Here is a 9,390-nt window from a genome sequence, read left to right as displayed (position 1 = left end):
CCGACGGGTAAAGCCCTCGCCTCTGGAAATCTGCCAGTTTGTACGTGTTAAGACAAAAGCAAGAGTGATTGCAGCTCTTCTTAGAAGTGTGGTTACCTGAGTATTTGTGAGGCCGAAATGGCCAGGCCAGTCGGTGTAGGCTGTGTGCAGTGCAGCTGCATTCATTTATAGCAGATGAAACCCTGCGGCACTGAGCAATAGCAGGTATGGTGGATTTTTGCCCAGAATAGTCCCAGTGACCCCATCAGGAAAGCTGGTTGGGGACCTTTTAGAGGATCTTCCTCCTGGACCATCTTTGGGAGCGACAGATGGTATCTTCTATAAACAGAAAAGTCTTGGAAAGCCTCAGAAGTAGAGCCGAAGGAAGAATTAAAAACAAACAAACATGGAACAACCTTCTCCCTCATTAAGTCTGAGCACAATCCCAATATTTTGGCAATATTTGTCATCCCAAATGGGGAAAAAAATGTGAAATAGCAACATTCTGTGGAGAATTACTTTTCAAATACCAAACTACAGGGAAATGTTACCTTTCAGATAAGTTTCATACTGAAGTACGTCCACACCACTGCCAAGGTAGATATCAAAAATTGGTATCACACTGCTTTAATTACTTTCTATTAGCCAAGCCAGAACCGGGAAACGCAGAGGTCTGGGTGAATGAGTAATTTGGGAGAAAAAGTTAATTGGATTTTTTTGATCACTGTTTGAGTTGGATCCATTTCAAATTGCCCAAGTTAGATCTTCCCCTATATATATGTACATACATCACACTCGGGAATAAGCAAACCGCTAAGGACTTCTGCACAGTCACCAGTTGCAGGTGCCCAAGAGTGAGGGTGCTGCATTTGCCTGTAATTCTTTCCTGGAATTAAAACCATCTAGCCCCAGACCAGACCATTGACAACCTTAAAATGGAATATCACATTTAAGAGAGAGCAGTACTGAGAAACGACTCCACAAAACCTTCCCAGGCTCAGCAGGTTCCCCAAGCTGCCCAGGCTGGATGTCTCCGAACAGCCCCCGGGGACGATGCAAGCCCCTGCATCTTTGCATTCCCCTCCCTGGGCCTGCCAAATACACTCAAATCAATCAAAAGTCATTCCCGTTCAGAGGAATATATAACACCACCAAATACTGAAGCCCTTCGCCTGCCCCCTCGGAGGCAGAGGGTGTTCGCCAGCAGCAGGGCTGGCACAGCACAGTGCTACCACGTCCTTCAGGCTGGTTTCCATCTTTGTCATCTCACCCCCACGAAGCACTCTGTGCGCATCGCTATGAGAGTCCCTGTTTCAAAGAGATATTTTTGATTTTTTACAGGTGATTGTAAGCTGTCTTCTCCTTCCAGGGATGTGGGTTTATTTTTTCTTTGCAACATTACCAAAAGCCTTCTCATACCCACGCATTACTGCACAACCTATTTCTTTTTTTATCCCTAAGCCACAATTGTAGTAATAACCTAAATAACACCAAATGTTTTCAAATACAGAAACTGAACCCATGAAGTGAGGCTTCTGCTGAGGTTATATTAGTGGATGAAATCAAAGCAACAGACACCCTTACTGCTAATGAATACACATCATTTATTGCCAAGCACACATTTTTAAAGGGTGGTTTGTTATTTTTAGATTACAAAGCACACCAGGAATTTTTCAGTTCATCCTTTCCTTTCCTTGATGTTGTCAATAGGTGGATTATTAAATTTCAATATGTGTTTCTACGTTAATATTAGTTTTGCAACTATGTGACTGGTGATTTTCGTATATGCAAGAATCTGTTCTGTCTTAGAGTATACAAATTTGGCTCTGGTACATGTCTTTGAGGTGTTAAATAGTTTGTGGCTTGTGATACATATTTAGGTTTTCAACACAAATTGTTAGTTTCTGTTCCATTAACCCTGTAACCTGTGGCAAACACCACCTGCAACGCTGCTCCAGCAAGCAGCTTATAACTGCACCAATGCTGTTTGGAAACGTGCAGGACGTTGTAGCTATAAATAAAAAAATTCTCGTGCTGTATCTCGCTAGCCTTATTTCCTACGTGCAAGCAGAACAGTTTGGTCTCACCATGCTTTCACAGGTAAGCTGTTTTGACAGAGGACTTGAGGCTGAATTTCGCAGTAGCAATAGGAGTAGGAATAGCAACTTGAGAAATGGGATTGCCACCACTCAGCATACTCCAGAAAGAACAGCTGTAAAACATTACAGCCCCAGAAGGTTTCTAATGCTTCCTAAACATTTGGGAGGCTTCAGCGTTCTTCCCAGGCAAACAGTTTGGCAAAGCTTAGGCAAAAATAAATTCCCATTGTTGGGTGCAGTAACAGCAACAACAAAAATCCACTTTCAGAAAAGGATTCAGCTTTCTCTGTCTACACTTAGCATTAATTTAGCCCGCCACAGAAAATGATATTTAGCCTTGCGATAGAAGGAGGTAGTGCCACGGATATGGAACCAGTGGCACTGGACACGAGTTAGCGCAGGATGGTACTATCCGGGTTAATAGCAGGTCCAAGAGGTTTTTTGTTCTGGGAGCTACAGAAAGGTTTTGTCGTGCACACACCCCTTCAGCAGAAAATGCGTCAAGCACGTAGTCCAGTGAGCATGCAAACTGTTTTTTAAGCATGCTTGCTTCGCCCTTCGTGGTTTTCAAGCACACAGGCAGGGCAGGGCCGCGCTGGGCTTTCAACACCGCCGATGAGAGCGGTTTACTGGCTGGCTGCAGGCTGTGCCCAGCACCGGTGCTGCTGGGTACGGACAGCAGTTTTATGCTGAAGCAGCACGAGAAACCCAGCAGGAGTCCAGCTCTGCGCATCGAAGTGTTCAGGCACGTCATTCACTACCACAGCCTGCACACAACTCCCCATACATGACCCCCGAGAGGCGGCAGCTGCACTTCATTTCTGCTGCCCAATAGTTGCATTTGGGATATTTTAACCAATTGGCTGGATAATACAATCTAGGTGATATCAATTTTGTTAAATAAAGAACCCCATCAAAACAACAACACAAAAACCACCACAAGCAAAACAACACAAAAAACCCCCAGATTACAACTTACACCTCTAAAGTGAGGGGTAAGATTCTTCTCCTTGAAAAAGAGGTACAGCTCCCATCTGTTTCAAAAAGCATACGGCCCTATATCTTCTGATATTTATGAGCAGCTCATCATTTCATTTCAGCAAGTAAATTTGCTATCTGCAACAGTGCTCATTAAAAGAGCTGATCATTTCATAACAATTTACGTGGAATTTTTTCAAAACTAAGCATCGTAGCAGTGTAACAAGCAGTCTTACGGGGTGTTCAACAAGCAGTGAAGCATTCAGCCTTCTCTTATCTGCTCTTCAGCACCTCTAACATCTGAAAAAAGAGCTAAATGACTGAAAATTTGCTCCTAGCACTATTTTGCATCCTTTTTTGTGATATGGAAATGCTACATAGCTTTGAAAGTAGGCATTTCACTGCATGTAGAACCAATCCCTAGTAAACCCCTAGGACGTCCCAAGAGAGACTTTGCATAGTATTTGGATGTAAGTCTAAGAATAAAGTTTAGGGTCAAGCTAAACTGATACAAGAGGAAATTAATATCAAACCATTCCAAGTAGCCGCATTTTTTTTTAGAGATGTCCTTTCTTAGCATCAGGCAAGAATAACAAAGGATGATTATAGCACGTATCTACAGCACAAACACCACGTTTGCAGCCTGTACATGAACGAGCCTTGTACTGACCCATGGGACACACTGCATGTCGCCCACCAGAGGCATGAACCACGTTGTACTTATTATAGAAAGAAGTTCTAAATACTCTCTCCTTTAATATCTGGATTGAGTGTTGGCCCCATTTCAGAAAGAAATGTGCCTGAGCTGAAGTCTCTTCAGTCAATGGGATTTTCTCACCAACTGTAAGAGGGCTTGCTTCAGACCCATAGTCCGAATCTTAATTTTAAGCAAACCTGTTCTCAGTCACCCTCTCCCTTACCTTGAATTAAACATAAATACCAGCTTAGCTATAAAAGACCTAGGTCCCACGTTAGAAGCAGAATGAGCAGAAGTCCTTTGGGAGAAGGATGAAGACCTGCAGGAGATGCAGGGAAGTAAATCCCAAGGAAAGTTGGTTTTACTGATGGCACGTGAGAGGGGACAGCCAGCTCACACTCTTGAGTTATTCTGCAGAGTTTACGGCAATAAGCAGCAGACCAGTTTTGGTCAGTGCAGGAATCAGACAGGACAGCACCCAGAAAGGTAGGGAGCTGACATACAAGTTATTTTTACATAGTGTAGTGCCAGGGGAGAACTATATTTAGCGTGATTGAGATTTACTTCAGTTGCTGTAGTGACTGATTTTATTTATCTCCTCCATGGGATAGATGGCTATTTTCTCCTACAGGCCCTAGAAAACATCACCCAAAAAAAGCGGCGCTCTTTGGTCACACAGCTGGCAACTGAAATAACACCCAGCCCCCAGAAAATGTTTCTAAATTTATTGGTTTTTTCCTATCAAACTATAAGCAAATTCGATAGCAGACGGACAAATTACAGCAGAATGACACCAGCACCTTAACCAGCCCGTAAAGGGTTCTGCAGCATTTTCGTGCTGTTTTGGCAACCAGAGCAGAGAGAATACACCAGGTGGCCCCTTTTCTTTGCGTGATATGAATAGCAGAGCCCTGTTTTCAAGACTACTGAACACCAGCAAGTACTGCTGTTAGGGCTAGTCGGACTTGCAGTCCATGGCTGACTTTTGCACAGTGCTTTTTTTTTGCCCTAAGTTTCCTTGCAGAAGAAGTTTTATCATCTTTTCATAGAAGGAGAGAGGAGACAGCATCAAATGCTCTATCCGCAGCGTTCACATGTAATTTTACTTTAAAATAACACTACTAGTTTTACGCTCTTTGCCAGAAGGCTAGATGGCAATGCACGGGTAAGCGTGAACCCCCTGTCTCTTGCGTAAAGTGTAAGTTATCGGTTGTGATTTAAACACAAAAGGAACACATTAGCAGCAGCATTGAGACTGCCGGTGAAATTTGATAGAGACTGAGAGCTTCTCCAGGTCATTCCACAGGATTTTTCAATTTTAAGTGGACCAGAGGGCGTCTTGTAGATAGTATTTAATTACAACGGAGGTTTTAATTGTAATGTACAGTGTATGTTCCTCAGCAGGGAGGAAGACTATTTTCAGCAGGGGAAAAAGTAAAGATGAGGCAGTTTTAGGCCATCAGAGTCCTTCACTTAAAAGCTGCTTCTGCTTGGGAGAGAAGTGCCACGTTACAGGACACCGGGACCCTGGACCTGCCTGCTCAGAGACAGGGAAATCAGTCCCAGTTAACTAACGGGTATGGACTTAAAATGAATTGGTTAATCTGCATTAAGCTGCTTTAATTCTAAGTGGTCCTTACTCCACTTTAAGATATAATTAAGCTGAAGTAAATTCCAGTAAACTGAGACTATTTGAAATCCAAGTCCACGCGAGGGTTTAACGCAAGTTAAGCAACCTGCTTTTAAAAAGTTAATTCAGATCAACTTTCCTGAATGTCCTCACGTAGCCAAAAGCCCCCCAAAGAGCAAACACTGGATTGTCAACAGAGTCTGTCCCTACCCTGCCAATGCCTGGGTCTGGCCCTGAGCATCCACTCTTTAATTTGCAAAATGCACCACAGCTCTGGACATGTCAAGGGCTGTCAAAGGGCACGTATCCATCACAGAGCTCTGCTCTCGCCAGCTCTTTCCCGTTCCTTCTGTGAGGTGAACACCATTGTATTTATTTGCTTTTGTTACTCAACAGAAGCTGCAGGGTGCCTGGCAGGGGGACCGCTGTGTGCAGAGAGGGCTGGGCTGAGTGGGGGAAGCGCTCACCCCCACAGCTCTGCGCCGGCTTGGGTACCATGTACCCCCACCACACAGCCGCACCACAGACACACCGATACCGACACGGGCACGCGGGTGGGAAGAGAGCCCCTGCCACAGGGCTGGCCTCCCCCAGCCACTAGAGATGCTCCAGACCTCAAAAGCCTTAATGAGGTACCACCACAAATTTGTTGAAGGCTTCTGGACAAGACAGCGTGACCCAGTTGCATGCCTACTGTACCCTAATCCACAGCTATAATCAAAGATGAAAATGAAGCCAAAGATCTTAACAAGCTCAAAGGATGCCTGTTGCTACATCCTAATGGCAGCACATTTGCCACGTCACATTTGATGCTGCTGAAAGATGAGACTTCTCATGGCTTTCAGTTCCACAGCAGCCAGCATTACACATGATAACCATGTTTTCATCAAATAAATCAAAGCCTACTGCTCATGCCTAATGAACCCTTGCAAAATACCTCCCAGGTATGAGATTTAAAAGCCTGGAGTGCTTTTGAAGGCAAAGACATTGAAAAAAGCTCCACTGATGAGGGTTCATTCAAGTGTCACACTTACGATCTAAATGCAGTAAAAACGCACCAAGCGTGAGCCACAAACAGCTCTAGCAGGAGTCGCTGTAATCCAAGAAGAAAAAAATCCTTTCAAAGGAGACATGGGAGGAATGATTACAGAGGATCCTATCTCTCTCACTCGCTTTAAATTATCAGCTGACGCAGTTACACAGCCCAAAATGGATGAACAATGGAGCCAGAATTTCAGTATCTATTAAAATAAAGATGTAAAATGAAAGATAGAAGAGGATTAAAGTCAAAGTGCACACAATCCCGTTTATTACAAGAACTGGAAATAGATTTATACATGCATTATAAGACCAATTACCTGCCTTTGCTTTGTGGAGCTGCCTGGGTTTGGCATTTCATTCACATCAAACGGGAGTGACTCCTACACAGAGGAAAAAGATCCTATCTTTCATGTAAGCCAAATGCAGTCAGTAACTTGAGGTATTCCTGTATAAGGCCTTCTATAATGACCTTACAGAGAGGACTGCCTGTTTCTTTATATTTATTTCTGCCCCTCGATGTTTATCCTCACCAGACCGAGGTGTTTGCTTCCCGTATGAAACCTCTGCATATGTACGACCAAGCAGAAGAGGGATTTAACTCTCACCCTTAAACTCCAAAACCTCAGATCCAGCCATGCTGCAAGTTTTTCAGCATAACAGAAATCAGGGAAGAAACAATTGTGTACTGAGTAAGTCAGGTATAAAAACGGACTTCTCCGAAATAAGTTGTTCTTGGTCTGTGAGGATGTATGTGGCCTCCTCCTAACTTTTTAGGAGCATGCTAGCTGGAGAAGATCTTCACTCGGGAAATAACCCAGTAGCCTAGTTTTCAAAAGGTAAAGATTTTGGGGTACTGGAGTTTCTCAGTATCTCTGACCCCAGTCCCACACACATACATAGCTTCACTTGAAGGCTTTTGAGTAGTGCCCTCAGCATCAGTATGGTCAGTCTGAGTTAAGGAGCTGCATTCAGTCTGTGCAGGATCCAGCTTGTTTAGTGAGCTGTACGTTTGAGTATAAAAAAATGAAAGACGGGTTCCTGGCCAGTCTCCCCGGGTGAAGTTCTCAGGCCTGCTCTACAGAAGAAGTCCCTCTGGGCCTTTGAAGAGCCAGCCAGTCTATATATAGTCCATGAGAAACATCTTAAAGTTTAAAATTAGCATGAAAGACACTGCGATCTCAACTATCTCAGCAGAAAGTTTCACAATCTTTTTCCGTGGTAAGACCTATAATAACCTCTCCACAGCTGCTCCCCACAGAGCCCTTCCCTCAGCTGAGGGTCTCCACCCCTGGCAGAGCCCCACCATAGCACAGACACCAACAGCTCAACCCCAGCCGTGCTTGGGCTAAACCAAGGTGCCCAACTCAGTTGCAGATTCGATGTGCCAAGGTCCAGGTAACCCCTTTGAAACCCAACATCAATCATTGTTTTCATCTTGAAATGGCTATCTTAAAACTGAAATACAAATGAGGTAGAGGAAGACAGAAAAGAAAAAGCCAAGATAACGCACTTATAAATTCGGTAAACAACAAAAATGTTCCTTTCAATCCAAAAGTAGAAAATGTCTTGGAACAACAGGTTTAATTTTAGTATAAATAAAGATGAGAGTTTTAGGTTTTTATGAAATTGAGGTTTGAGTTATTCCTCCCAATAGGATGATCATGTCTTATAAAAAGCTTTTATGACTTACTATATAAGCCCATTTGTTCCTGAGCTGGTAAAATCATCCCCAGTACTATTTAACTCTTTTGGGCTGCTGTTAAAGCTGTGTCCAAACAGAGGGCAGTTAGGAAGCAGTTTTATTAGACTTTAAATTGCTGCAAACTCTCACATCAGGATTTCAGACACCCATGAAAACCTATGCCAGGCACAAAAGTAGGAAGAAAAAAGAAGAAAAAAAATATCTTACAGCATTTCTCCTTACGTGATCTTTGAGAACAAGGGCTTAGCTGTTTGCAACACCTCCAAATAAGCTGTGCTTCAGGGAAAACTAATGGTGGCTGCAGGTGACTTGTCTATGGCCTACCAACAAAAGCACTGAAAAAGAAGTGTCAGGCAGGTTAAATTTCATGAACGCTTATTTGGAGCTTGGTGACAATACAGTGATGTCTGCTGAAGGACTCCATTTTCTCCACCCTTGTTAATAATCTCAGGAATAACTGAAATATAACGTGCTCTACTGCTACTAGAGAGGCTTCCTGGATTTTAACAAGCATTTGATTAACCAATATAACAAAAGCTGTTGCTTTCTTCAACCTGTTAAGAACCACTCTCTTTAAGTGGAACTGTGGTGTTAAAGCAATTACAAGCCAAAGCAACTCTACTTGCCAGAGTCAACTGTGGTAAACTCAGATAAAACCTATTTAATCCAAACATGGGACCATATTCAGCTATAAATACCAGAATAAACCCATAAGGTTAATCTACTACATAGCATCTTAACGGCAAATATAGCCTCATCTGATTGACACTTACTAAAGCAGAAAATAGGAAGGATTTTTTAATTAAGACTTATCCTAAAACTTACTATTGGGTTTAGGCTTTGAACACGACAGGAAGATGCCTACCAGACTGCCTCACACTTGCCTGGTTTCCAGAGAGACCCCACTCATTGTGAGTGGGGTTGGACTTCTCCACCGAAGGTGCTCGGATTTGGTCTTAGGTACAGTATTAAAAGCCCTGTGCTTGACTTGCCACGTTCCTCAAGAGCAGCAAGGCATTCAGTAATGCTGCTTTCATCTGGAGGCAGACTTCTCTGACAACTCCAGAAAAAGGCAGGAGAAACCCTATAGCGAGCCACCGCCACATAAGGTACGCCTATAGGAAGTTTCTTCTTAATTCCTGTTTACCAGGCATTGCTGTTCTTCCTGAAGCAACAGGGAATAAAAAGGTTTGGAATACAATTATTCAGGTCTTAATATATTCCTTTTATCCACATAATTTTCCACCCCTTCTTTCAGTGCAGT

The sequence above is a fragment of the Gavia stellata genome, chromosome 11 (genome assembly GCF_030936135.1).
Source record: "Gavia stellata isolate bGavSte3 chromosome 11, bGavSte3.hap2, whole genome shotgun sequence".
NCBI classification, from domain to species: domain Eukaryota; kingdom Metazoa; phylum Chordata; class Aves; order Gaviiformes; family Gaviidae; genus Gavia; species Gavia stellata.
The sequence above is the reverse complement of the archived record's forward strand: the minus strand, read 5'-3'. Positions refer to the sequence as shown.